The 26,369-nt window shown below is 37.3% G+C and overlaps 1 protein-coding gene across 9 annotated transcripts in view; it reads right to left on the minus strand.

The window, feature by feature from the left end:
- APBB2 (amyloid beta precursor protein binding family B member 2) overlaps nucleotides 1-26,369 on the minus strand; it is a 433,360-nt gene that overhangs the window by 250,351 nt on the left and 156,640 nt on the right. For all 9 annotated transcript variants that reach the window (XM_031942132.1, XM_023506024.2, XM_031942134.1 and 6 more), the window contains exon 3: nucleotides 24,654-24,762. The gene's annotated coding sequence lies outside the window, so the exon portion shown is untranslated. The remainder of the gene's footprint in view (nucleotides 1-24,653; nucleotides 24,763-26,369) is intronic.

Raw genomic sequence — 26,369 nt, forward strand, 5'->3', positions numbered from 1 at the left:
AAAAATATTTAGAGAAGCTCTTTTTGGGGTAGCCAAGAATTGGACACTAAGGGGATGCCCATCAATTGGAGAATGGGGGAACGGAGTGTTGGGTCTGGAATCAGAAGACCTGAGTTCAAATGTGGCCATAGACACTTATTAGCTATGTGACACTGGCTAAGTCATTTAACCCTGTTTGCCTCCATTTCTTTCTGATCTATAAAATGAGCTGGAGAAGGAAATGGCAAGCCACTCCAGCAGCTTTCCAAGAAAACTCCAAAAGGGCCCCCAGACACAAATGAAATGATTGAAAACAACATTTTTCTAGGGGTAGGGAGTTGGAGAAAGACAAGCAGATGGAGGGAGGAATAGGGAAACAATCAGGGAAGTTTTGATGGCACTTGAGCAGAGCCATGAATAAGAAGGAAGTGTGTTCCAGAGATGAGGCACATCAAAATTTATGCTTCTTCCCTACTTTATCTGAAATTAGACACCTAGATGGTAACCCTTCTACTTTCACTGTTTCCTTTCATTTCTCCCTCTCATTTCAACATTAGGCAAAAAATGATACCACTTACTAAGTCTACACCACAAGGTGATCAAATGAAGTGGAAAAGAATATACAAAAACACTTAGAAAAGTTATTTCTCACTAAAAGAACTCCAGCCTATCAGACAAATGCAAACATGTCTGTGCATGTGTCTATCTGGAACGGCCGCTCCATCCATCTGTAGGGAGAAGCATGAAATAATCCCACACTGATCTCAGGGACAGCACAAGGTTCACTATCTACTCTGCTACTATCTGGCCCTTCTGTTAAGCCCAACATTCTCATTCCTGTTGTTACTCCTTTGCATTAAGGACGTGCTATTATCTGAAAACAACTATGAAAATGCATGATTAAGTGTAAACAGGATGAGAAGCCATATCTCTGACACATCAAAAGAGAGGACTTTAGTGTATTAACTAGCTAGCAGCTTTCAAAGGAGAAAAATGGAAGCTTGAGGGACTAGTGGTCTTTTCTGAGACCTTGAGGTGTTTTTGAACATGGTTCAAGAAGAAGAAAAGTAAAGAGACAGAAGAGAATATAGATAAGATTCTACTCCAATGAATCAGGAAGGGAGTACATTAGCCGTATCCTGTGAACGTGCATCTGGGAAATGAGGAATTGAGGGCCAGCTGAGACAGAGAGAAATCCTGGCTGCTTTTATTGCCAAGGAAACTCAGAAAAGGATGGCTCAGAGGCTGGCGGGATATCATCCTGAGGAAGCGGAAAACAAAAAGTCGACTAAGAACAGGGTGAGAACTTGGACAAATGGAGCCACCGGAACAACTTCCCCATCCTGGGGGACCTCCTAAAGGCTTCTCCATGTATCCCAGGCTGGGGCCAGAGCAGGAGTGACCTTTTAGCCCAAGGCAGACTTCCAAGCGAGGACCAGAGACATCAGTGCACTTAAGTGGTCAGCCTCCCTTCACATCCTCCCACCCCAAGGCACATTTAAGTGGCCAGTGGCAGCATCACTTATATAAGAGTTTAGAAAATCTTAAGCTCTCTGGGAAGGAAGAAGCATCTTTATATCCATTTTTAGATGAGGTAGCTGAGGTTAACCGAGATTCGAGGATGTTCCATGGCTACCCACCTGCCTTCAGGGCTCTGAAGAATGGGCAGCCTCCCTAAAAGTCTCCCCCAAGTACTTCCCAAAGTCACTAATTTCTTTAACCTTTCATTCCCTAATTAGCCATAAAAAGCTTAAAGTGCTGCACGAGACAGAAGAAAAGGTAGATCTGGCTTCAGGAGACTTGAGTCTGAATCCCCCATCTAACATTTAGCAGCAGAGTGTTATTGCTCTTCAGTCATGTCTGAGCCTTTCTGACCCCATGTGCCACACTGTCCATAAAGTGGTTTGCCATTTTCTTTTCCAATGGATTAAGGCAAAAGAGGATAAGATACTTGCCCAATGTCTGTGGTCAGATTTTAACTCAGGTCTCCCTAACTGCAGACTCAGCACTCTATCTGAGCCATCTAGTTGCCTCTTATAGCAGGGTGGCCACCTTTTTTTAAAACGCTATTTTGATGGGGAAAGTGTTTTTTATATATATATATATATATATATATATATATATATATATATATATATATACATACATACACACACATACAACTAATCTATTAACTTTCAGAACTCAATCCGTTTGCAAATTATGTTAGACTTATATTTTGCATTTGTGACTATTACGTTAGAAGTAAATGGGGAAGAGGTATACAAATATAATTGAAAACAAGTTGAAAAAGAAAAAAAAATTCTAAAGCCATTAGTGCCAGATAACAAGTGGGTACGAAAAACAACCCCAAACCCCCCATTTATTATATAGCATATGCAAAGCACTATGCTATAAAATAAAAACACAAAATAAATCAGACCTGACCTCAAAGAGTTTACAATCTATTAAAGGGTGATATTATGTATATAGCTAAACAAACACAAGGTACCTGAAGGAGGGAGAGAGTAATAGGGCTTCAAAATGCTTTAAGAATTATATAAATGAACACTTCCTGGCTGTATGACCCTGGGCAAGTCACTTAACCCCAATTGCCTCAGCAAAAAAATAAATAAATAAATTGCATGAATGTCAGTGACTATTATTCTAATTAATTTGACTCATCTTTTCAACAAAGTTCCTGCCAAAACAAATCAGGAACAAATTACTTTTATATTTAATGTTCTCTGAACTATCTTAAGGATAGATAAAAATAACTGCTTTTGCAGTTGAATAAAAGTATTAGGATATAAGCTCATATTCTGTGGGCTCACTGAAAGCATCCTTGGTATAATTCCAGTAGCAGACAGCACAATAGGAATGATATCTACCTCATCTTTTTCCCATGTGATTTTGGTTTCCTCTGTTAGAAATCTATATTTTAAGAGCTATTTGTTCCATGGAGCTTGTAATTTATAAATATGTGGTAACTTCTATTAGAAATGTCATTTTTATATTTCTGTGATTCAGTGCCCTATCCAGGTAATCACAGGCAACAGTTTGGCCCGTGATGATGTTCTAGTTCAAGAGTTGAGTTTTCAAAAAGAGTTTGAGTCCTATATTGATAGTATGAGGGATTTGTCATCTGTCAGTCCGTGAATAACAATGACTTTCTAAAATTTCATTCTATCCATGGCTTGCTAGGTATTCAAAAGTTGCTAACTTTTTACAGATGACAATGCATCATCATATAATTTCTACCAAGTTTAACAGGTCCAGGCTCTTTAAACAACCACCCTTCTCTTAATTCAGGCTCTGACAACCTAATACTGAAATAGAATTATAAGACTCTTGTGTTTTCATAAATCTGAATTATTTCCCTGCTTTTTCTTATTATAAATGATTATCGTGGCTATTAACTAAAAGAATCAGGGAAGATTTCACAGAGGGAGTGGTGCCTGAGTTGAATATTAAAAGAAAGATAAGGATTCTGAGAGGGAGACATGAGGAAGGAATGAAATCCAGGCATGGAAACTGGTTTCTACAGCAATGGTGGGAAAAGAAACTATAACTTTGGCTGTTAGTCCCTGTAGTGCTCTGATTAGCTTTTTGGACGTCTTAGGGACTGCCTTTGTTTCAGCAGAATAATCACCACAAGAATAGCCAGGAGATAAAGTCCAAAAGTCTTTACTGTCTCCTTCACAGTCTTTCTCCTTGCCTGCGGCTTGGCTAGCTTTCTGGAGGCCCTTCAGACAGGCTTGGTCTCAGGGAGGGAAGCAGGACGACCACCACGATGGTCTCTGTCTTGAAGTTTCCCTGAGTCCGAGGGCTTGTGCTCCAGCCTCCAGTCACCACAAAGGTGGGAGATAGAATAAATGTCTCTGGCTGAGTTTGTCCCAGCTTATATGCTCTATTATAATTACATCATCCTAGGCGTGAATCTTGTAGAATAGGTATCAATCTTGTAGAACTATATTAAGTACTAAGTACATGAACTGAACTAGGGGAACTAGTTCTAAACTAGATAACCATTGTCTCATCAGTTCCTCTGAGTAAGTACCTTTTTGTAAGAATTTCCCAGAATTCTGGCTCAATGTAGGCAATCGCCAGGTGATGTGGAGAGATCCAGAAAGTGGTGAATGTAAGAGACCATATAGGGTAACTGCTTGGGGGAGAGGGTTTGCTTGTCTCTCTACAGATGGAGAAGGAATCAGATGGGGGCCAACAAGCACCTTGAGAGAGAAACAGAAAAAGAAAAAAACCTCGAAACAAAGGAGAAGACCTAAGAAACATCTGACCCTGAGAGAGTATGGCTGATAATAAGACTTGTTACAGAACTTCAAAACCCGTAAGAATCATTGGATTCTCTAAGACATAAGATTGTTGCAGGACTTGAAAACCATCAAGAATCATTGGATTGCCTAACACATGATAAGACTAATATAGGACTTCAAAATCTGCAGGAATCATTGAAGTTCCTGACACATGAAGTAATGGAATAGATTGGTTTTGGACTATTTCTAGGACTTATGGACATGTATAATTCCTCATGTTGATTCATGTTGTTTGTTCAATCACTAATAGCCTGTGCTATATTGCTATATGATTTATATAGACCTGTTTCAAGTGAGACCCTTCTGAAACCCGCTAATCTGGTTTGACTCCCCACTTCCCTTTGGTGTTTTCACACACACCCCTTTTTCTGAGAAATCAGGAAGGGCGTGATCACTTCCTCAAGCCCTTGGACTCAATATTCATTCCATCTCCCACCACCCTAGGGGACCCGAACAGACTTGGGGAGGACAGAGAACTGGAGGCTGGAGCACAAGCTCCTGGACTGAGATAGACTTCAAGACAGAGACCATCATCGTGGAGGCTCTCCTGCCTCCCCCACAGAAACCAAGACACATTCGGGAGGACCTCCAGAAAGCTGGCCCAGGCCCCAGCCAAGGAAACTAGACTGTCAAGGAGATAATAAAGAATCTGACTTTATCCCTGGCTATGCTCATAGTGATTACCCTGCTGAAATAAAGACTGGTCCAAAGACCTCCAGAAAACCAAAAAGAACATTACAAGTCCCACTTTGCTGAAATGCAGAATGTGTATTTGGGGGGAAGGAGGAAGTAATGCAAAATCAGACTGTAAAAAAAACTAAAAGTCTGCACATAAATGAAGGAAAATATCAATACTGGAGGAAAGATACATCAATCAGTTCTATATACTGCAGCAATTAAATTTCAAGTTTGAGGAGGCTGAGTGTTAGGTAATTTATCTGCATATATCTCAGGTGATCCACATGCATTTGGCAGGTGTAGGTGGTAACTAAGATAGATGGTATTGGTTGGGCCGTGGATACAAATAGGCTTTCTGGACAAGCGTCAAATACTGTAAGAAAATCAAGCAAAAACTCCAAACTGGACCCCACTGTTACCAAGAATGGACAGAGTTTTTCATGACAAAAGAACAAATAATTTTTTAAAACTGCACTTTAAGAGCATTTCTAATGTACCCAGCATCAAGGATGCCTGCAAACAAATGTTAAGCAAGAACAGAGGATGCAAACCATTTGCCTGCCCGATGGAGTTATTTCATAAAGTCAAATCTAGAAATCAATCATCCAATCCTTTTAGCTTCCTTGTAAAAATATAAATCACCTTGAAAGAAATTCATCAGTTTGGAGATGTCAGCTCTGCTTCAAATTCTATCCATTCCCCAAGCTTTCTCTACCCCATAAGCTCCCAGATTCTTCTTTGTTCTGCTGGTCCTCATGAAAAGCAAAGAGCAGTTAAAATAAAAGTTTCATTTTCTAGTTGTACAAGTGAATTATATTGTGATCTCACTAGGTTTTAAAAAGCAGGAGATAATTTTATCTCAGTCAATCTAAGGATCCCCCCACCCGCACCCCCATACCCTGCTATGATTCATCTGGAGATCACAATAGGAGGCTGATTCCCATACAGCATGCTGCAATGTGTCAAAAAAAAAAAACCCAGGCAATTTAATCATCATAGCACTAGAGAGGTAATATGGCAACCTAGATGAGAGAGATGCAAAAAATGAAAGAAAGAAGGCTTCTGAGAATTTATAAGTCCATTCTATATGTGTGTTTTCCAGAAATATATTAAGGAATGAGTCTCTTCAGGTCAGGGCAGGGATGGCAGAGTGGACAGAGTGAAGGACTTGGAATCAGGAGAACCTGAATTCAAATCCAGTCTTAGACACTATGTGATTCTGGGCAAATTACCCTGCTTATCTCAGTTGCCTGCCCTATAAAATGAGTTGGAAAAGGAAATGGCAAAAAATGGCAAATCATTCCAGTTATCTCTGTGGAGATAAAACCCCAAAATGAGGCCACCAAAAGATGACTCAAACTAAACCACAACTCCAGGTCAGTACCCAGTGATGACTGACCTGGAGACTATGAAATGAGTGATACTCCAGAAAGCATATTCAAAATACCAATTGGTAAACTGATATAGCTAAACTAAGTAAAAACTGATTTTTAGCACTTTCTGCCTCCTTTTTCCAACTTTCATGGCACCATCACTATAAAAACCAAAGCTGTATGCATGAAACTGAGGCACATTTTGAGTTTCTTTCAAGGAGATCTCAAAGGCCTCCTGATCCAACTCCGTCATTCAGGCAGTTAAGTGGCAAAGCCACAATCCATGCCTTCCTTCATTCTGCTGCTCTTTCATTCAACTAAGCTGCTTTCTCTTTCCCATCTACATCATACTTCTGGGGCAGCTGCAGGAGTTCACTAATCTACTGTCATCAGTCCACAAAACCTGGTTCCAAGGCCACTTGGTACAACTCATACCTACAGCATAGCAGAGAAGAGGCCATCCAGCCTTTGGGAAGACTTCTCTAGAGGAGGAAACCCATTACCTTCCCAGTCAGTCACTAAGCACCTGTTCCATGATGGGGAAGGTAAAAGGAAGTATCTCCTCCCAAGGAACTCGAAGTAGGAGACAGCATGCAAACCGCTACCAACCCACAGGAACTCCAGCCCTCCTTTAATGAGTCTCTGAATATTTATTCAGGAACATCCTCAGATAAGAAATGTTCTATACTGTGTTTATACCCAAGGCCTTTCCCAGTTGACAGCCTCAGCAAAAGCTTGTGCTTTTGAAAACTCAAAGAATTACTAGATCTGTGGGCCAAACACATCACAAAAAGAGAAAAAGGGCCCATAGATACAAAAATATTTACAGGACCTCTTTTATACAGGTAAAAAGCTAGGGCACGAGAAGATGCCCATTAATTGAGGAATAGCTAAACAAATTATTTTATACAAATATAATGAAAAAAAAAGAGAGTTTTAGAGAAACCCGGGAAGACTTCCATGAACTGATGCACAGTGAAGTAAGCATAACCAGAACAATTTTTAAAATTGCAAGAACATAGTAAAGACAAACAGATTTGAAGTCTTGGGAACTTAAATCAAAGACTGAGGATGAAACAATAAATCCACTTTCAGATAGAGAAATGGGAGTCCAGATATAAAATGAGACATATATGCTTTGGATGTAGCCAATGTGAGAATTTATTTTACTCCACTATACGTGTGTATTTGTTGTTTTTCTTTCTTCCTTTCTCCCTCAACTGTAGGGGAGGGAGTGAAATAGGATACAGAGAAAGTAGATTTTGTTGTTGTTGTTCATTGAAAGAATGTAATTAAGAAAAAAGAAAAATTGGGTCTACCCCTATTCCACAGTAAGAAATAGGAATAGCCATTTAGGATTCTCTTTAACAGTGAGTCACAGATGATGTTACAAATTTCATGGAGCTCCTGGACAGTAGGAGATTTTCTTCCACAAAAGAGATGTCTAACAATGTATACCGAACCAAGGGAATGAAAAATGCCTATTTTCCAGGCATTGGCATGTGACAGGACAGGTTGAATAAGTTCATCTACAAATGGAGCACCATTGCTGCCTTGGTATAAATATGAGCAGCAAAGAGTTAGTATAAATGAAGCAGGAGAGATAGTATCATGGGCTCTTGGGAAATGAAATTAATGAGTTATTGGTTGATTTTATGTAATATAATCTAGAACTGTATGTCCAAATTAGCAACAAGCATTTATTAATTGCCTACTATGTACTAGGCAGGGTACGTACTAATGGCAAGGAACACACAAAAAAGCAAAAAATATCTCTGCCCTCTACAAGGTCACAATTTAATGGGAGGAGACAACATGCAAACAACTCAGAGAAGATGTTAAGAACCTAATATTTTTCCAGATGAGGAAACTGAGGCAAATAGGGTTAAGTGACTTGCCCAGGGTCCCACAGCTAATTAGTGTTTGAGATTAGATTTGAATTCTTTCTCACTTCAGGCCTGCCACTCAATTTGTAAAGAACCTAATAGTTTACAAAATTTGTAGGATAAAGTTTTCCTGAATACCTGAAGTGTTTCCTAATTTGCTCTTAAGCTAATTAAGCAATCTAATTGGCAATCCAATAGTCAATAGTTTGTCACATAGCCAAACAAAGAAAGTCAAAGTTAAAAATAAACAAAAATAAACATGAACACAAAGACTAGATCTTAAATGTACACAGCTTCAGTTATTCTTTTAAAACCCTGAGATTTTCCATTGTTTCAGATTATTATTTTTTTAATATTCAATCTCATCCAGCTATTCCTTTAAAACCCTGGGGTTTTCCGTTGTTTCAGATTATTATTTTTTTAATGTTCAATCTCATCGAGCTATTCCTTTAAAACCTTGGGGTTTTCCACTGTTTCAGATTATTATTTTTTTTTTAATGTTCAATTTCATCCCTAATATTTGGCAGTAGCAGTTCAGGAAAGAAGAATTTGTGAGGAATTCTTCAATTGGAGGGAAAAAAACAGTAACACACGCTTTAACTTTATGGGAACAATTAAAACATTTCACAAGTGAAAAGCAGTGATGGAAAACAGAAATGTTAAAGTGATTCTCTCTAAAATTATCGTAAAAATACTGATTCTTTAAACTCAGGATTCTTTTACACATTCAAGTGGAAAATCTATTTTCTATTGCCAAGCTGCCATTATAAAACTTAGAAAGTCCACACTAAAGTGGCATATAATTAGACAGCTTGACAGTGTTGTTCATAAAAAGCAAACTACCTAAAAAGGCATATTTTCAATGGAAATTTGTCTGGATAGGGATATTATTGACAGTAATTACCCAGATATTATCATATTATCACAGTCTTCAGCTAACATTTCTTCAGTGTCATCTTTTTCCTTTTACCCATCTATGTAATCCAAAATTATGTTTTACACTGAGCAGTGAAATACTTCTCTGGGAGATCTTTTACAACTGGATTCTAATAGGATGTTAAATCATAAATTTTACATTCAAAGTATCAGTCATTTCATTTGTGAGTATGTTAACCTGTCCACATTCTTAATTTCACCTGCATATAAGAGATTGATAAATTTGGAACAAAGATTATAAAATGTGTGTGTAAAACAACAATAGTCATTTTAGCAGAAAAGGCAAGTGGCGGATTTCAAACAGCACTAGGCTCACTAAGGGCAATGTAGTCTTCCATACAATAAGCTCTTTCTTCTCCAGCCTTTTTTCACAACAATAATGGTTCACTGCAGTGATCACTTACTCAGGGAAAGGGATGGTAGGGGAGAAGGAGAGTCACAAAAGAGAAAACGCTTAAATGACATAAAGCTTAGGAAAAGTGGGGAGAGAAGAGAGCCAGTGACACAATGACTCGAATGTTGGCCGGGAGAGATCTAGGAGAAGTAAAAGGGAGTTCTGAAAAAAACAACAGGGTAAAAAGATCAAAACTGTATTTGCTTGTAGGTCCTTTCCTGAACAAATTGTAGCACACGAAGGTGATGAAATATGATTGCACCATAAGAAAGGGTGAATGAGAAATTCAGAAAAAAAACATAGATTTGTATCAGCAAAGAAATATATATACAGTAACTACAACATTGTCTATGTGGTCAGACTTGATTTGTGTTTTACTTTTATCTGAATGAACTGCTTCTCCTCCTCCTCCCCCCTCGCTTTTTAAATCTTAGTTACGAGGAATATTTTGCTGGGTAAAGGGGAAAAAGGATATATTCAGGAATGAAGATGATGCAAAAACAAAACATAGCTATAAAAACTGAAAATTAAAACAAAATGCTGGCCATCACTCCCCACCTGATACACTGTCACTGCAATCAATTTACTGCAGTCATCCTAACAATAAAATAAACCATAGAAATTTGCAAGACAAAATAGTTTAGTTCATCTTTTATATTAATTTATGTGAAAGACATCAGGAAAGCTTGTTCTCAATAATGTTTCTACCATGAAAGAAAAATGGAAACTCGATTTCTTTAACTTAAGAATCACCTGGAATGTCTTTTAGAAGATGTTATTAAATAAAGTTAATATCAGTTGTGGGAGGAAGTAGCTAGTGGCACAGTGGATAAAGTACCAGGCCTGGAGTGAGAAAGAATTCAAATCTGGTCTCAAATACTTATTAACTAGGCAAGTCACTTCACCCTATTTGCCTCCATTTTCTCATCTGGAAAAGGAAATGGTAAATCGCTTCAGTACTTTGCCAAGAAAACTCCAAATGGGGTCATGACGAGTCAGGCACAACTGTTGTTGTTGTTGAACAACAACAAAAATATAAAATTTTAATTTTTCATAACTTCCCCCAAACCATTTCTTTCTACTTATGATAAAAATTTATGTTTTAGAAAATAATGTATTTTTCTCTCTACTTACAGATTAAATGGAAATGCATCTGAATTAAATTGCTACTGCCATAGAAACACTGATATTTTAGATAAAAATTACTGATGATGCTATGAACGCTTTGAAAGCTGTTGGATTCTATAAACATGCACATTATCACATTTATCTATGATTACCCATTCTAAGTCACCACTATATGGGCCATCACTTGCGATTAACAAAGTTTATCTTGCTGAAACAAATTAATAAATGGCTACTTATCTGACTTTCCAAATAGCTAATGAGCATTTCCCCTTCTTTCTGATCATTGCAACATGTTTCTGTGGCAACAAATCCATAATAATTAAATTATTTATTAGCATAATCAGGATGGTTGGGAAGATAGATATATAGCATTGTCAAGTTCCAGTGAAAAGCATCCAAAATTGTACTTAATTCTCACAAGAAATAGAAACTGGGTTAAATAATAATGATCTATTAGGAGGATGCCATTTGTTATATAAATATATTAGTCTAAGAATATTCCTATGGGGGCCAAACATTAGTACCTGTGATTTCATTGGTTTGTGGAGCACCCAATAACAAACTTCCTTTACCCATTCAGCTCTCTACTTTTCTGATTTTAGAGTCTTAAAAAGTTGCTTAGAACATTGAGAACTCAAGTGTCTTACCTAGGAGTCATAGAGCCAGTGGCTATCAGAAGTAGAACTGGAATCCAACTCTTTATCCATTACACAATGATGCCTCTCAAATACATTTCCAAATATATATATATATATATGTATCAAATTATATAATACATAATACTTAATACATGCTAATGTAACATTCCACTTTATCAATGAAATACTTTAGTACAGAACCCTTAAAATACACTATCTTATTATGACCCTCAAAACAGCAAACATTTGCTAGTATCACAAGACCCAGTGAAAGATCTTAAAGATTACTTGAAGCAACTTCCTCTTAAGAAACTAAGAAAATCAAGACAAGTGAAGTGTCAAAAGTCAAACAGGTAGCAAATAGCAAAAGTGGGAAGCAAACCCCAGATCAGGTTGAGTGAAGCCAAAATTACTATATGAAAGAGGGCATCTCTCAAATGAATTTAAAACAAACAAACAACAACAACAACAACAAAACCAACTCATTCTTGTAACTAAGTCAGACAAATAAAATTTGAATAATCTGAATCATATAGAATAATTATAGATTAACTGAAGTACCCTCTCTTAAACTTTTAAATGCTGGCTGAATAATGAAATGGAATAGGACAGTCAACTCTCTAGACTTCCCTTTACTATTCTTTTTTCACTTTCTTCCCCTTTGATACTAACAAAATCCACCTTTTCTCTCTTTTCCTATTCTATTTCCACTTAATATATATTTTATATTGATTATTCTATCACTGTCCTCTTTTTTTATTGGAAGCATCTCAAGGATAATAACTGGCTGGTAGAGTACTATATATCCCTGGGTATGCTCAATCAATATGTCTGCAAATATTTATTGAGTGACTAGTGAGAGACAATGTGTTATAGGAGAAGAAACATGCTGTAATAATAATAGTAACAATGACAAAGGAGATTATGAAGTATATTACAGTTTGTAAAGGGTTTTATAAACATTATCTCATGTGAACTTTCTAACAGCTTCATGGGTTAGGTGCTACAAATATTACCAGCACCATATTACTCTGGAAAAAACTGAGGCACAAACAGGCTCAATGCTATGGCTATGGTCCCATTGGCAGAAAGTAACAAGAGGTTCAGTGCTCCTTGCTCACCTCAGTAGGCTGCCTAAATAAAGTAGAGAGGTACAGGGCTTTTAATCAAGAGATCTGCCTAAAAAAAAATTCTGCCTCTGTCACTTAGCAGAGCATGGGCAAGTCACATGTTTTCTGTTTCCTTAGTGAGATGGAAATAATAACACCGGTAGTACTTACCTTGCAGAGCTGGTGTGAGGTTTAAATGAAAGAATGTACCTGCTTGTGTTTAGTAAATGTGAAGGCACTGTAAAAACATCAAGTCTTATAATTCTAAGCAATTACCCTAAGAGCTAGAGATTGAAGGGAAAAGTTATACCAAAAGAAAAAAAGGGGGGGCCATGATTCTTGTTCTTAAAAATCTGCCATTCCATCTGGGATTGTGACCGCCCCTCGCCCAAATCACAATGAGCTAAAAGAAAGGTACAACAATAAATGCTGTTGAGTTCAGAAGTCTCAGAAATGAACGGAGAGCTACAACAGCCCAGAAAGGCCTGAAGGAGAAAAAAGAAGAAAGAGGTCAGAGGTAGGGGCTCGTTGTGGCGATCACATTTGTCCTTGGTCCAGGTGCTGTTAGCAGACCAATAGCAGCCCATACCTGGCTTGAACTTTGTCTTATGCAAGGCAATAGAAACAGAGGCTATCACTCTACCGCTGATGAGCAAGGGAGGAGAGTTTATAATTTTATACACCAAGTGGAATACTATGCAAGCAACCAGCCCATCATCCTTGACCCAGAGCTCCAAGGTCTTCCCCTGACCCATGTGAAAGCTGCCCAACTCCACCATGCCAGGAGACTTCTGAACTGGGCAACAACAAATGCCTGATGAGAATTCTCAATGAATCTAGGGCATGTGAAATATGGATCAGGTTTATTAAAATATGAAACTCTCTGTGGCTTTAGCCCCCATAATCCTCTGAGAATATTCCTGCTTTCATTGACTCAATGATGATTTTTCAGAGAGTCAATGAGAAGTTTTCAAGAGTCTTCAGAGAGTTTAGTAAACACTAAAACTGCAAAGAAACTGTCAATAATTCTATACAGAGACTTTCCCCAAGCATCTGTAAACTTCTCACTTTTATGGGGTGCCTGGAGATTTTAAGCTCATTTGCTCCTCCAAGGAAAAAAAATACTAAAGTGGCTTCGATTAGTAATCCCAGGGTGGCAATAGTTCCCGATATTATCACTGAGATAAGAGAGGGTTCAGATGGAAGATATCAGCCCTTATGGTCAACAGCAATGGGGCAGAAAGTAGAATGGATGTTCTTATATAGAGATGTTTTCTAAACTCAATCAAAAGCAGGGCACAACCAGTCTTTGAATACATCAAAACTCCAGTTCCTGAATCAAGAGATTGGCCATCTACTATGGGTTTTTCTAACTATGAGTTAAGTCCTGAAACATTTCCCAGAAAGTTAGCTAAGTTTATATGTAGCTCTAGCAATGGCACTGGAAGGGACCTCTCGGAAAGATTCTTGAAAAGAAGAAAGTACCAGGCTTTTCATTTAAGCAGTTTGTATTTACTGGCTAAAATACCTTGACTTTACTGATTTTCCTTTGTTCACTGATTTATTCACTCATTCATTCTACAAACGTTTGCTGGATGCTTTCAGTAGTCAGTAGGTTTGAGTGTCCATTTCACAAAGTACCATCAAAAGAATGAGTTTGATCATGCACATCCCCCCAGGAATGGGCTTTATCAATCCTGGGATGCTCCATGAAATCCCTAAGGTAATGCTGATTTAAATCAAAGTGAATTAATTAAAAAAACAAAAAACAAAACTCCATCCAGAGTTAAGAAAACAGTTTAACTTTTTTTATTGTTCCCATTTTTTCAGTGTCAGAAAATTTCAGTCCCAATTTTCTCCAATAAGCAAACGGGCCCCACGCCCAGTTTCACTATGATTTAAAAAAAAAAAAAGTTGGCCAGAAAAATATTTTATCTCATTGATACTTTGCTAACAACTTAACATACAACATCTTCCAGGGAAAAAGAGCAAAAGGGCTTGTGCTAAAATTTTAAAGAAAAATAAATAACCTGTGACAGTCAAAAGCTGGTGATTCACTGAATAACAACAACCTAGAAGAGCCTTTCTTATTCCTTGCTGGCCCTGGTACAACACCAATATTTCTTAGTGATTGTCTTTTCATTCCACCTCGAGAGAGACTATATAGAATAAAAATAAGAAAGTCTCTCATCTGGCTGTATGCACCAACACTTTCTATGCAGGATTAGGAAGAATTATTCACCTAGTTCTTTTTTTCCAGACACAGCAACAAATGCAAGTTAGGAAATCAAGCCCCAGGGAAACTCTTTGAGTTCTACAGCCCAGGAACATTGTTATGCAGCAACACCCCAGAGTATTTCAGAGGCCAGAAGTAATGATCCTCTTGAATAATACTTTCCATTAAAAGAAAAATCACTTCCAATTCTGAGCAAGCAGAGTACAAAGCAAAAGCAAAACTTCTTTTAAAGATTTATAGCATTAAAAAAGGGAAAAGGATCCACATGTGCAAAAATGTTTGATGCTATCCTGGCAAGGAACTGGAAACAGAGTGGCTGCCCATCAGTTGGAGAATGGCTGAATGAGTATGAATGTTATGGAATATTATTGTTCTATAAGAAATGATCAACAGGATGATGTCAGAGAGGCCTGAGGAGACTTACATGAACTGATGCTGAGTGAAATGAGGAGAACTAGGAGATCATTGTACACAGCAACAAGATTATGTGATGATCAATTCTGATGGACTGGCTTTTTCTAACAATAGGATGATTCAGGTCAGTTCCAACAGAGCCATCTGCACCCAGAGAGAGGACTGTGGGAACTGAATGTGCATCACAACATAGCATTTTCTCCTTTATTGTTGCTGCTTGCTTGGTTGGGTTTTTTTTTTCCTCTCTCATTTTTTTTCCTTTTTGATCTGATTCTTCTTGTGCAGGATGATAATTGTGGGAAAATGTTTAGAAGATTTACAAGTGTTTAACATATATTGGATAACTAGCTGTCTAGGGCAGAGAGAAGAGAGGGAGAAAAACTTAGAACAAAAGATTTGCAAGGGTGAATGTTAAAAACTATCTCTGTATGTATTTTGAAAAATAAAAAGTTAATACAAAAAATAAAGATCTATAAAAGCTGATAGACTGATTACAACAGAATCTGAAAGTCTTTGTTGATTCACAATTCACAACCACCCTTAGCACTTCATTTCAGCCTTCTATTAATGAGGTTTCTCCGGCCAATTCTATCTCTGAGCCCAAGGCTTCTTAAACTTTTTCCACTTGGGATCCCTTTTCACCCAAGAAAGTTTTACATAATCAGAGGTATAGAGGTACTCAAACATTTACTGATAGTAAATCATAAACTTATTTTAAAACAATTCTCTGGTACACATATGATTTTATTATTTATTAAAAATGAAAGCAAATTTGCATACTAATGAGAAAGATAATACTTGCTTATTTTTACATTAAGCATAAAAACCTTAGCAGAATATTTGATATCTTTTACTGTTGCCAAATTTTTCATTACTTCCACAATTACTTGACCCTCTGTTTGAGAAGCTTGGTTCTAGATTCTTCAAAACTAGAACTTCTCCAGAATGAAACTTCAAAATAAGATCCCGCTTATCTTTTAGTTGTTTTTTAATTTGAATTTCAAATAATATGTCACCTTCATTTCCCAATAATTAAAACTACCCTCTCCTTCGACACTCTCTACGTCTAGCAATGTTTTCCAGAATAGCTGGACAATTTGCATTTTCACTAGAATTCTCTCGACTTGGACAAAATTAAGTGCTAATTCTGTGCCCTGGCCTAGACTATGCCCCTCTGTACCCCCACTCCTTGGCCTGGACTCTAGCCTCTTGGTTTTTTTCCCAAAACTTAGTATAAACACCATCTTCTCCTTGGTATCGTTTTTTTTTTTTTAATTTTTTTTTATTTAATAGCCTTTTATTTACATGATATATACATGGGTAATTTTACAGCATTAATAATTGCCAAATCTCTTGTTCCAATTTTTCACCTCTTACCCCACCCCCACCCCCTCCCCTAGATGGCAGGATGACCAGTAGATGTTAAATATATTAAAATATAACTTAGATACACAATAAGTACATGACAAACGTTATTTTGCTGTACAAAAAGAATCAGACTCTGAAATATTGTACAATTAGCTTGTGAAGGAAATCAAAAATGCAGGTGTGCATAAATATAGGGATTGGGAATTCAATGTAATGGTTTTTAGTCATCTCCCAGAGTTCTTTTTCTGGGCATAGCTAGTTCAGTTCATTACTGCTCCATTAGAAATGATTTGGTTGATCTCGTTGCTGAGGATGGCCTGATCCATCAGAACTGGTCATCATATAGTATTGTTGTTGAAGTATATAATGATCTCCTGCTCCTGCTCGTTTCACTCAGCATCAGTTCGTGTAAGTCTCTCCAGGCCTTTCTGAAATCATCCTGTTGGTCATTTCTTACAGAACAGTAATATTCCATAATTTTCATATACCACAATTTATTCAGCCATTCTCCAACTGATGGACATCCATTCAGTTTCCAGTTTTTAGCCATTACAAAAAGGGCTGCCACAAACATTCGTGCACATACAGGTCCCTTTCCCTTCTTTATAATCTCTTTGGGATATAATCCCAGTAGTAACACTGCTGGATCAAAGGGTATGCACAGTTTGATAACTTTTTGAGCATAGTTCCAAACTACTCTCCAAAATGGTTGGATTCGTTCACAACTCCACTTGGTATCGTTTTGATGTGATCCCCACCCCACCTCCACTTCTAGTACTTTCATCTCTTCCAAATTCCCTTATTATTAATATTGTTCTTTGATACCTATCTAGTCTCTCATAATAGAATTAAAGCCCCTTGAGGAAAGCTCTGTTTCTTTGAGACTTTGGATCCCCAGGATATATGTGGCCCAGTGCCAGCTCTGCAAGACACAAGACTGATTTATTGATTGAAACATAGCATCTGAAAGTAACTCCTCTTGGCCAACTTTGAAGTTTTAGGCAAGTATCTTTAAGCAATTCAATCCAGAAGAGGGTAACCCTAGAGTCTGGCACCAATTAATACAAACAGAATTAAGCAATGTGCTCCTCCATGGACTTTATATCTCACCCATACTTCATGAGAGAGGTAACACATCAAACCTAGGTAGATGACCCCAGGCAATTTGCTTGTGATTCCTTACCCCCCACCCCCATTTATATACAAATACTCATCTCCGTTGGAAGAAGAGATATTCATACTGGGAGTTCCCCAACACCAATCAAATCCCAAGTATCAACCTCTCCCTAGCATGAACCAAGTGTTAATATAATTACTATCTACAATTATGTGAGGTAGGGAAAGGAAATCTGTTCAAGTTCACATTACAGGCTGAAGCTATTCAGTGACTGCTGGTAAATAGTGGCTCCAAAAAGTGCACTTAGGTCTTCAATCTAATACTCTATCATGCAGCATGCTGCCTAATAGTCCACATTAGAATTTCTCTACGGGACATGTGCTAAAAAAGCAGGACTGGCATCCGTGAGCAAGGCTCCTCATCTTTGTCCTTTGACTTCCTCATTCTCACAAATTATATGATTGTAACAATCTCAGGTAGGGGCTCCTATGCAAGGATGCCAAATATCAATAACCAGCTGGATCTCCGTCTTGCTGTCTCTCAAAACTTGGTGATCAGAGAACATAATGATGCAGGAAAAAAATATGGAAACAAAGGGAAGTATAATTTCACATTTGCTCAGCACAGCGCAGGCTTGCAGATCAATACTGCTAAAAGCTTACAAATGATGGGGCAAAGGTGAAGGAGCCCATTTCCCAACATCACCTCACTCTCAAACAAAACCTCCTGAATATTCATATCTAATGGAGTTCACAAAAACCTCCCCCATCCATTATCAGAAAGGAAGGATCTATGACTTTGGAAATCTCATCGTCAAATGGGCAGCAAGGTACTCATGTGCACACAAAGCATGACACCTCCTCCTACAACAGGCAGAGTCACACTGGAAAATGCCTGGCTGCTGGAAGCTTACAATCAAAATCTCATGGAACAGATTCATTAAAATAAACTGCATTAATTAGAATTAATTAATTCATGTCTCACCCAGGTCTGTCTTTAAGTCATCACCTCACCCACAAAGAGCTTTTCAGTAAAAGCACTGTTACTTATGACGCACAGAGTAGCAAGATGGCTAAATTTGGAAGCAATCAACAAACACTGGTTAAGTACCTACTATGTGCCATCAAACCAGGCAGATTCAATTCCTGTACATGTGTGACTTTGGGTCAAGTTTCAACTTTATTTCTTCTCTTGGAAGACATAGGTTTTAAACTGGACGACATCCAAAGTCTGGTTCAATTCTAAATTTAGGATTTTGTGATCCCTGCTGATCTATAAAGTCCCTTCGAATCTCTTAATCTGTCTGCCCTCTCCTCCTTCTCCTCAGGCAGCTCCCTCATAATGCCATCTGGGACAATTCTTCAGCAGCACATCAGATAAGTTTTTCAGGTATCTTCTTGTTGTCGACTCTGTTTCTGAGACAAGTTCCCTCTCACAGCTCCCTCTGTGATCTCCATCCTGGCTGCACCTCCTGAGCCAGTACCAGGAGCCTGCCCATACTCTTCCCTCAGCTCAGCATCTTGATACTTGAGTCTAAACAGAGCTTTCATGTAAGGGATGAACTTTACTAATGTGATCTAATTTATCCCAACCACATCCCTGGGAGGTAGGTGCTAGTATACCCATTTTCCAGATTAGGAAATTTAGTCTGGGAGAATTTAAGTGATTAAGTGCCCAGGGTCTCCCAGCTGATATTTGTAACAGAATTTAAACTCAAATCTCCTGAACTCCAAGTCCAATTTTCTATCTATGTGTCTATCTTGTAGTGGGTAACTCACTCCCACTAGAACCATTAGAATAGGGAATTATGCCTCCAAACAAAACAAACAAAAAAAAACATGATTTTTTTTTAACTTGCTTCTCCTAATCCAGAGGCCACTAGTGGATAGAATTGGATTCAAGTCAGAAGATCTCAGTTCAAATTCTGCTTCAAATATTTACTATATCACCCTGGCCACGTCAATTAATCTCTGGGCCTTGGTTTCATTATCTACAAAATGGGGATAATAATAACACCTATTACTCATGATTGCTACAAGGATCAAATGAGATCGTCTTTATAAAGTGCTCTGCAAATCTTAAAATGCTATAAAATTTTAACTATTATCATTGTGACCATTGATTATTATTTATTATTATTATTACTTGCTCATTTTTTATATTATTGTTGTTTTTATTACTTAAAGTCAGTCTGCCTCAGTTTTTCAGCTATAAAAATGGAGACAATAGGGGCAGCTACATGGTGCAGTAGAGAGAACACAGGCTCTGGAGCCAGGAGCATCCAAGTTCAAATCCAGCCCCAGACAATTGATATTTACTAGGTGTGTGACTCTAGACAAGTCACTTAACCCCAATTGCCTCACCTCCTACCTCTCTCTCCCAATGGACAGTAAGAGCAACTACCTTCCAGTACTATTATAAGGATAAATAAAATAATATTTGCAAGGTGCTTTACAAACCTTAAGTGTACTCCCTCCCTCCTATCTTCCCTTCCTCTCTTATTCCCTCTGTCATTCCCTCCATCTCTCCCTTCTCCCCCTTCCTCCATATACATATGTGTAAATATGTGTATACAAATGCATATACGTGGTACTTATTATCATTAGTGTAAATCCAATATTCTGCTTAACAATTACTGTATCTAAATTGGGGAAACATTTCCTTTGTCTACTTCCTAAGTAGACAGATTACTGTCCTACTTCCTGAAGAAGGAAGACTTATGTATGGATGAACCTCAATTCCAGGCACTGATTTTTTATTTTGGGAAAAGGGGAAGAAATTACACAGCATGCATTTTATAAGCAAGAGATTGTGTTGTTTTATGCCACAGTAATTAGTCAGCAAAATAAAGCCTTCTATCTCCAAAAATTGCCAGTGAGAAGTTAATTTTAATTTTAGTTTCAGCTACTCAATGTGACAACTAGGAATTTCCTGAAACTAATCAATCTGGTTATCTCCCTGAAATCAAGGAGCTATTTATAAATGTCCACTTGATTGTAAATGAAATGGAAATTTTGCATGTACCACACAGTCACATCATTTTAGAGCTAGATATGAGAAATCCCCATCTAATCTCTTTTCATTTTACAAATGGGGAAACTGAGGGCTGGTTAGGATGTACAATCACAATATAATGGAGAGGCAGTGTGACATAGAAGACAGAGTGCTGAACACAGAGCCCAGAAGACCCCCTTACCATCATAATGGCAATATGATGTCACTAATTCACATTGAGCTTACAATCAACTGAAAATCCCTCCTTAGGACTCCTTCACCTGAAATTCTGTCTAGCCCTTTCTAGCTTTTCCCTAAATATTTGATCATTTTTAAACTCAAGTACAGAACATTTTAATTTTAATTTGAAATAAATGTTTTGTCATAAAACAGAAATGATAAAGGACAAAAGTTCTCAAGAGGTTGTGTCTTCTGCAATTTTTAAGACTTTTAAATTAAATTTAGTACATGAAAAGAAGAGACAGATAAACATGACACACTGTAGAAAGTCTATGGCTCAGAGAACCAGTTGTTTTATGCTGGTTTATGGTAGATCAGTATTACCAAGGACATAATCAACTGCATATAAGGAAGGATTTCAAGGTCCGTAGCAGCTTAGCAATTTGAAGTCGAAGATAATCAAATGTATTTTAATGAAAAGAGAAAAATCAATGCCTTGCGTTAATTTTGGTAGTGATTTTTCTAAAATAATGTTTTACTTCAATAAGTTAAAATGCCATTTGTGGCATAAACTCAATTAAATTAATACAAATAAATAACAAAAACTTGACCACACACATAAACTGACTATAAAGAGCAAGAAGAATAACAGACCCTCAAATAATAACTGGCCTTTCTATTAGTACTTCGGGATTTGCAAAGCCCTTTAGCATATATTACTTCATTTGAGTTTTATGTCCTATTGAGATATATGCAACAAAGTTTTTATTTTTTCATTTTATAACTGCTAGTCTCTAAATCCAACATTCCATTCAAGAACTTCCTTTTATGGAAGTTCCCCTGTCAATACAGAACACTTCTTCTGTACCCTAAGAGTCTCAAGGAGTTGCCTGGGCACAGAGGGGTTAAAATGCTTGCTCATCCATATATGTGTCAGACTTTCTTCCGGATGCTAAGGTCAGTCCTTCCATCCATGAAGCTGCCCTTCAAAGACCATCCCACTTTCAAAATAAATTATCATGGAAAGCCTTGGAGTCAGAAAGTCCCAAGTTCAAAAATGACTTCTGATACTACTGAGTTACCGCTTTAACCCTTGTTTGCCTTAGTTTCCTCAACTGTAAAATGAGAAAATATTTGTAAAAGCCCTGAACACAGCGCTCAACGCATAATGGACACCATGTAAATGCTTGTCCCCTTCCTCCTTCCCCAATAAATGCTTGCTGAGTAATGAATTCACCTCAAATAACCCCATTTAGGTGTGCGAGGAAAATTTTCAAGGTATTTCTTGGAAGAGGTTGAAAGGGAACAAGGGAAGGAGTATTTGAATATGTAAAAGCAAATTATTTGGGGATCCAAGTTATAGAGGGGTTCGTTTTTCCTCCAAAGCAAAAACAAACAGGGGAAGAAAGATCAGATGACTGATTACTTTTGAAAATGCTGGGCCACCAAACAGAAATTTCAGAAAAGGCCCTTGTCTGGCCTTTGTGAACCGACAAATAAACAGCTTCTCAGCAGAGAGGGGAGCCCTGCTTTCACAGGCCTCTCTGTAATATATTGCTTACTCAGGCTCCATTTGTCAACAAGAGTCAAGCAGCTTTCATACCTGTGCAGAGGGTTTTTAAAAGAGGGAGGACAAAGTTGCTAAGGAGGGCTAGATCTCACAGCAGAACAATTACACCCCCTAACCACCAGCCAAAAGGATTTTTACTTGATTCAATACTCTCATTTAATACAGTTAATAATTTAGTAATGGAAAATATTTTTTCCTGAGGACAGTAAATTAAAGATATTTCATTTTTGTCACTGAATTTATAGTGTTATGAGATTTGGTAATATCCCACTTTAGCTCCCTACCAAAGAAAGGCAAACAAAAAAGCAACGAGAAAGGCAATTTAGCCAAAGAAAGGAGGAGGACTGAAAAAGCTCTAATTAAGCTTCAAGGGTGCCAGGCACTGGAGAGTCACAGGCATTTTCATGGTATCACAGATCTAAAGCTGGGAAGTCCCTCAGAGGCAATCTAGTCTAGACTCTATTACAGCTGAGGAAACTGAGACCCCGAGAGGAGGAGCGAATTACCCACAATCACACAGGAGTAAGCACCCTCCAAACACTCAATCGTTCTTAAGAACTCGAGGGCAACATGCTTCCTTTTTTGGGGGGAAGACAAAAGGACTCTATCAATTTATTCCTGATTCAAAGTTGTACCAAAGACAAAATAGCAAATTATACAAGTTTTTCTTTTTTGCACTGGAAAAAAACTACATGACCATCCCATCCCGGGATCCTAAAAGACATCCCTGAATTTTTTTTTTTAATTCCCTTGACAACAGTTTGGATTGTTGCCAATCTAGTGCTTCTATATGATAATATTATTGATTATAAAAGGGATCCAGCGCCCAGGGAAGATTTCCAAAGTCTTTATTTCAACAGCATTATTATCCAGTAGAAAGACTATCACCTCTAGTCATGGAAAAAATATGGACAAATTCTAAGGAGTTTCAATATTGCTTGAAGCAAATCTGACTACCAATGAATCTCTTTCAGCGTTAATATATTCCAGAATGCCTGGCAATATAAATCTAGCTTCATTTATACTTTCATTTGCATTCGTTACACACAGACATATTTTTTACCTTCAAAGATATTTCAGAACTAAAAACACTTGCTTCTTTATAATTATTACAAAATGCCTAACATAAGACAAAAACAATACGTGATGTATAAAAATGTAACTCGTAAAAACTGATTCTATCTTTTTACTATTCAGTGTCCCTGGCTCAATTTCTATAGTATAGGTGTCCATGTTTTCAAAAATTATTTCAGTATTCTGTCACTGCATAATCATAGCTGCCTCCTCCCAATGAACTGCCTCACAAGAAGGGACATTTTTGTCATTTAAGGTAGTCTGGATGACCGACAATCTGATAAGGAGCCTGCAAAAGGAATTCCCACTTAGAAAAGATGGTTTGACTAGGTGACCTATGAGAAACCTTCTGGATCCAAGAAGCCATGGGTGAAATAGATGTATAGTCTTAAAACACAAGGCAAGCTATTACATAATTTAATTAGTTATCAAGTATTTTTATGCTGGAAAGAAAATAGATCCATAACGGATTCTTTGAGAAATGTCAGAAATGATTTTTTACATTTTTCCCAGCATTTGGCCATGTTTCAGTCATAAATTGTGTAAATTAAGACTTTCAAACTGCATAACTTATCTTATAATTTTTCTTTCATGTTCACTCCATCATCTTATCAGAACTCTCAGTTGGCAGAATTGAACCTTCTACCAGGAAAGCATTTTTTTTTTCAGGAGAGTAAAAAACATTTATGCATTAACTTTAAAGTATACTCAAAATACCAGAAATAGATGCAAAAACCAGGGGTCTGAATGGATCATCAATTTCCTCCCAGGATTAAACCATTTGATTAATCTGTTGTGAATCAGCAATTCAGTATTTCCATATCCTATTTTTGTTCTTTTTCAATTAAGAAGAGTCACTTGCAACTACTATATTTTTCTTACATACATGAGGTATCCTGAATTCTGAGACAGAGAAAAGAGGCTTAGATTCTGTCCTCTCTTGCACCACAGGATACTAGCTTGCCTGGGAGGTATAATCCATCCATTTCAAACCAGATAAAGGTTCGCTCACTACGTGAAGAGCCCCATGTGTGAAACCCAGCAGAAATGGCCTGCTGTAAAAGGTTATCCAATATCTTGGAGATTCTTTATAGAACAGATCCACCGATTTCCCCTCTTGGCTTTGAAAAAAATCACAGTGGAGGCAGAAAGTCCCACCCTAGGAGTTGAATGAGCCATGGATGTCACAGAAACAATGTTCACCCTAAACTTTGAAGAAATAATAACAGCTTTTTTTTTTTTAAGGGAAGTTAGAAAATAACTTACTTTTCCCAGGTCTTTGGTAGAAAGTACAGATGGTAAAGTTCCTTTTGTCCTTCCAAGACGTTGTCAACTAATAGCACTCACTCAAGTAGGTCAGACAGACCAAAGGAGTCTGAAAATAGAATGGGAACAAAAATTAAAACCCCAAGTCGGAACAAAAATCCAAACAAAGTCACCAGTTATTCATAACGTTCCAGGGCAAGTGAAATAAAAGTATTTTTGAAATACTGAAATGACCAGATACCTAAGCCTAAAACTAGGTCAATAACCCCTGCTCAAATTTGGACAGTAATTTGCTCTGTTGCCTGAATAAGGCATCAAAGGCCAGAGACAAGCTTCTTGGAAACTTTCCACAGTAAAAATGTACTCAGGAGTCAAAAAAAAGAAATGAGATGGACAGATCTAGGCTTCTAATTATACCATAGCTTGGAGGTGACGGATTTCTGAAATTAAATGTGTCAGTCTATATCCTAAAGAGGATTTCATTCCACAAAGACAGATATAGTTGTAAATGGAAATAAAGATTAAACATTAGACAATCGGTACACAATCTATAATTTTGGATTTTTTAATTACAAATTCTTTTAGAAATAACAAAGACAAATGAAGAACAAAATACAGGTAATAGTTAATTTACTCAAAAGGCATTTATTAAACAATCGCAAGTATTCAGAAACCTGACTCTGCATCAAAGGATACAATATAAGGATTCTGAGAAATCAAAATATATATTAAAAAACTTGGGGCAAAATTATATTGATTTTGGTTTGCTGTTTGTTCTTAGTTCTTGAAGAGGACCATGACATCAGGGAGTTGATAACATGACATGCAACTGAATTGGACTGAAGTGAGGGAGAGCCGTACAAGGTCACCAGCCTCATTTTCTCCTCCAGTGTCATCTGGGCCAGATATCGGTCAGGATGAATGGAGATAGCCCAGGATGCAGGGAGAATTCTTAGCCTTTTTAAGCTAAGGTCTTCAACAGGTCTCACTTTGTCCGAGGCAACACGCGTTCAGTGTAAAATTCTAACAAGTATTATTGTCTATTTTCCTAGCCTATGATAGATGAGCAATTTCAAATCAGGAAGAAACATTCTACATAAGGAAGACATACTGATCACTTACATTGAAGGAAACAAAACAACTATAAAATAGCACAGAGAACTAGAAGAGCATTTAGGAAAGGATAAAAATGTTCTACATGCTTTCATAGTCCCCGAGGGCATATGAATATAAAAATACTGTGTAATTATGGATGATCCTCATGACAGAAACTTAGTGGAGTTTTTCCATACTTGTTTTGTATTTACTGGAGTTATGTACATACCAGCTTTGTCCCTTTCTTTAAGAAGCAGAATACTATGGTAGAAAGTCAAGTAGAATTATAATCAGAGTTGTGAGTACTTTGAAGTAATTGAAGTATCCTCTCTTTCTCATCAGTCTTAGCAAAGTGTTTTGCAAATGACAAACAGAAAGAATACAGACACTGAATCATCCAGAATTAGGTAAATTTTGTTTCATTTGCACAAAACAATTAAGGATATAGTGCATTTTGGAAAAAGGACCTGGCATATAGCGGACATTTAATAAATGTCTATTGATTGATTATTTAAAACAGTTTAAGAAAAGGATTATATTTAAATATGACACATTTTGGTTACTTGAAAAAAAATCAGTGATTCAGAATAGTCTTCAGTGATGTCTGATAAAATGGGTACA

The sequence above is a fragment of the Sarcophilus harrisii genome, chromosome 6, assembly GCF_902635505.1.
Source record: "Sarcophilus harrisii chromosome 6, mSarHar1.11, whole genome shotgun sequence".
Taxonomy (NCBI): Eukaryota; Metazoa; Chordata; class Mammalia; order Dasyuromorphia; family Dasyuridae; genus Sarcophilus; species Sarcophilus harrisii.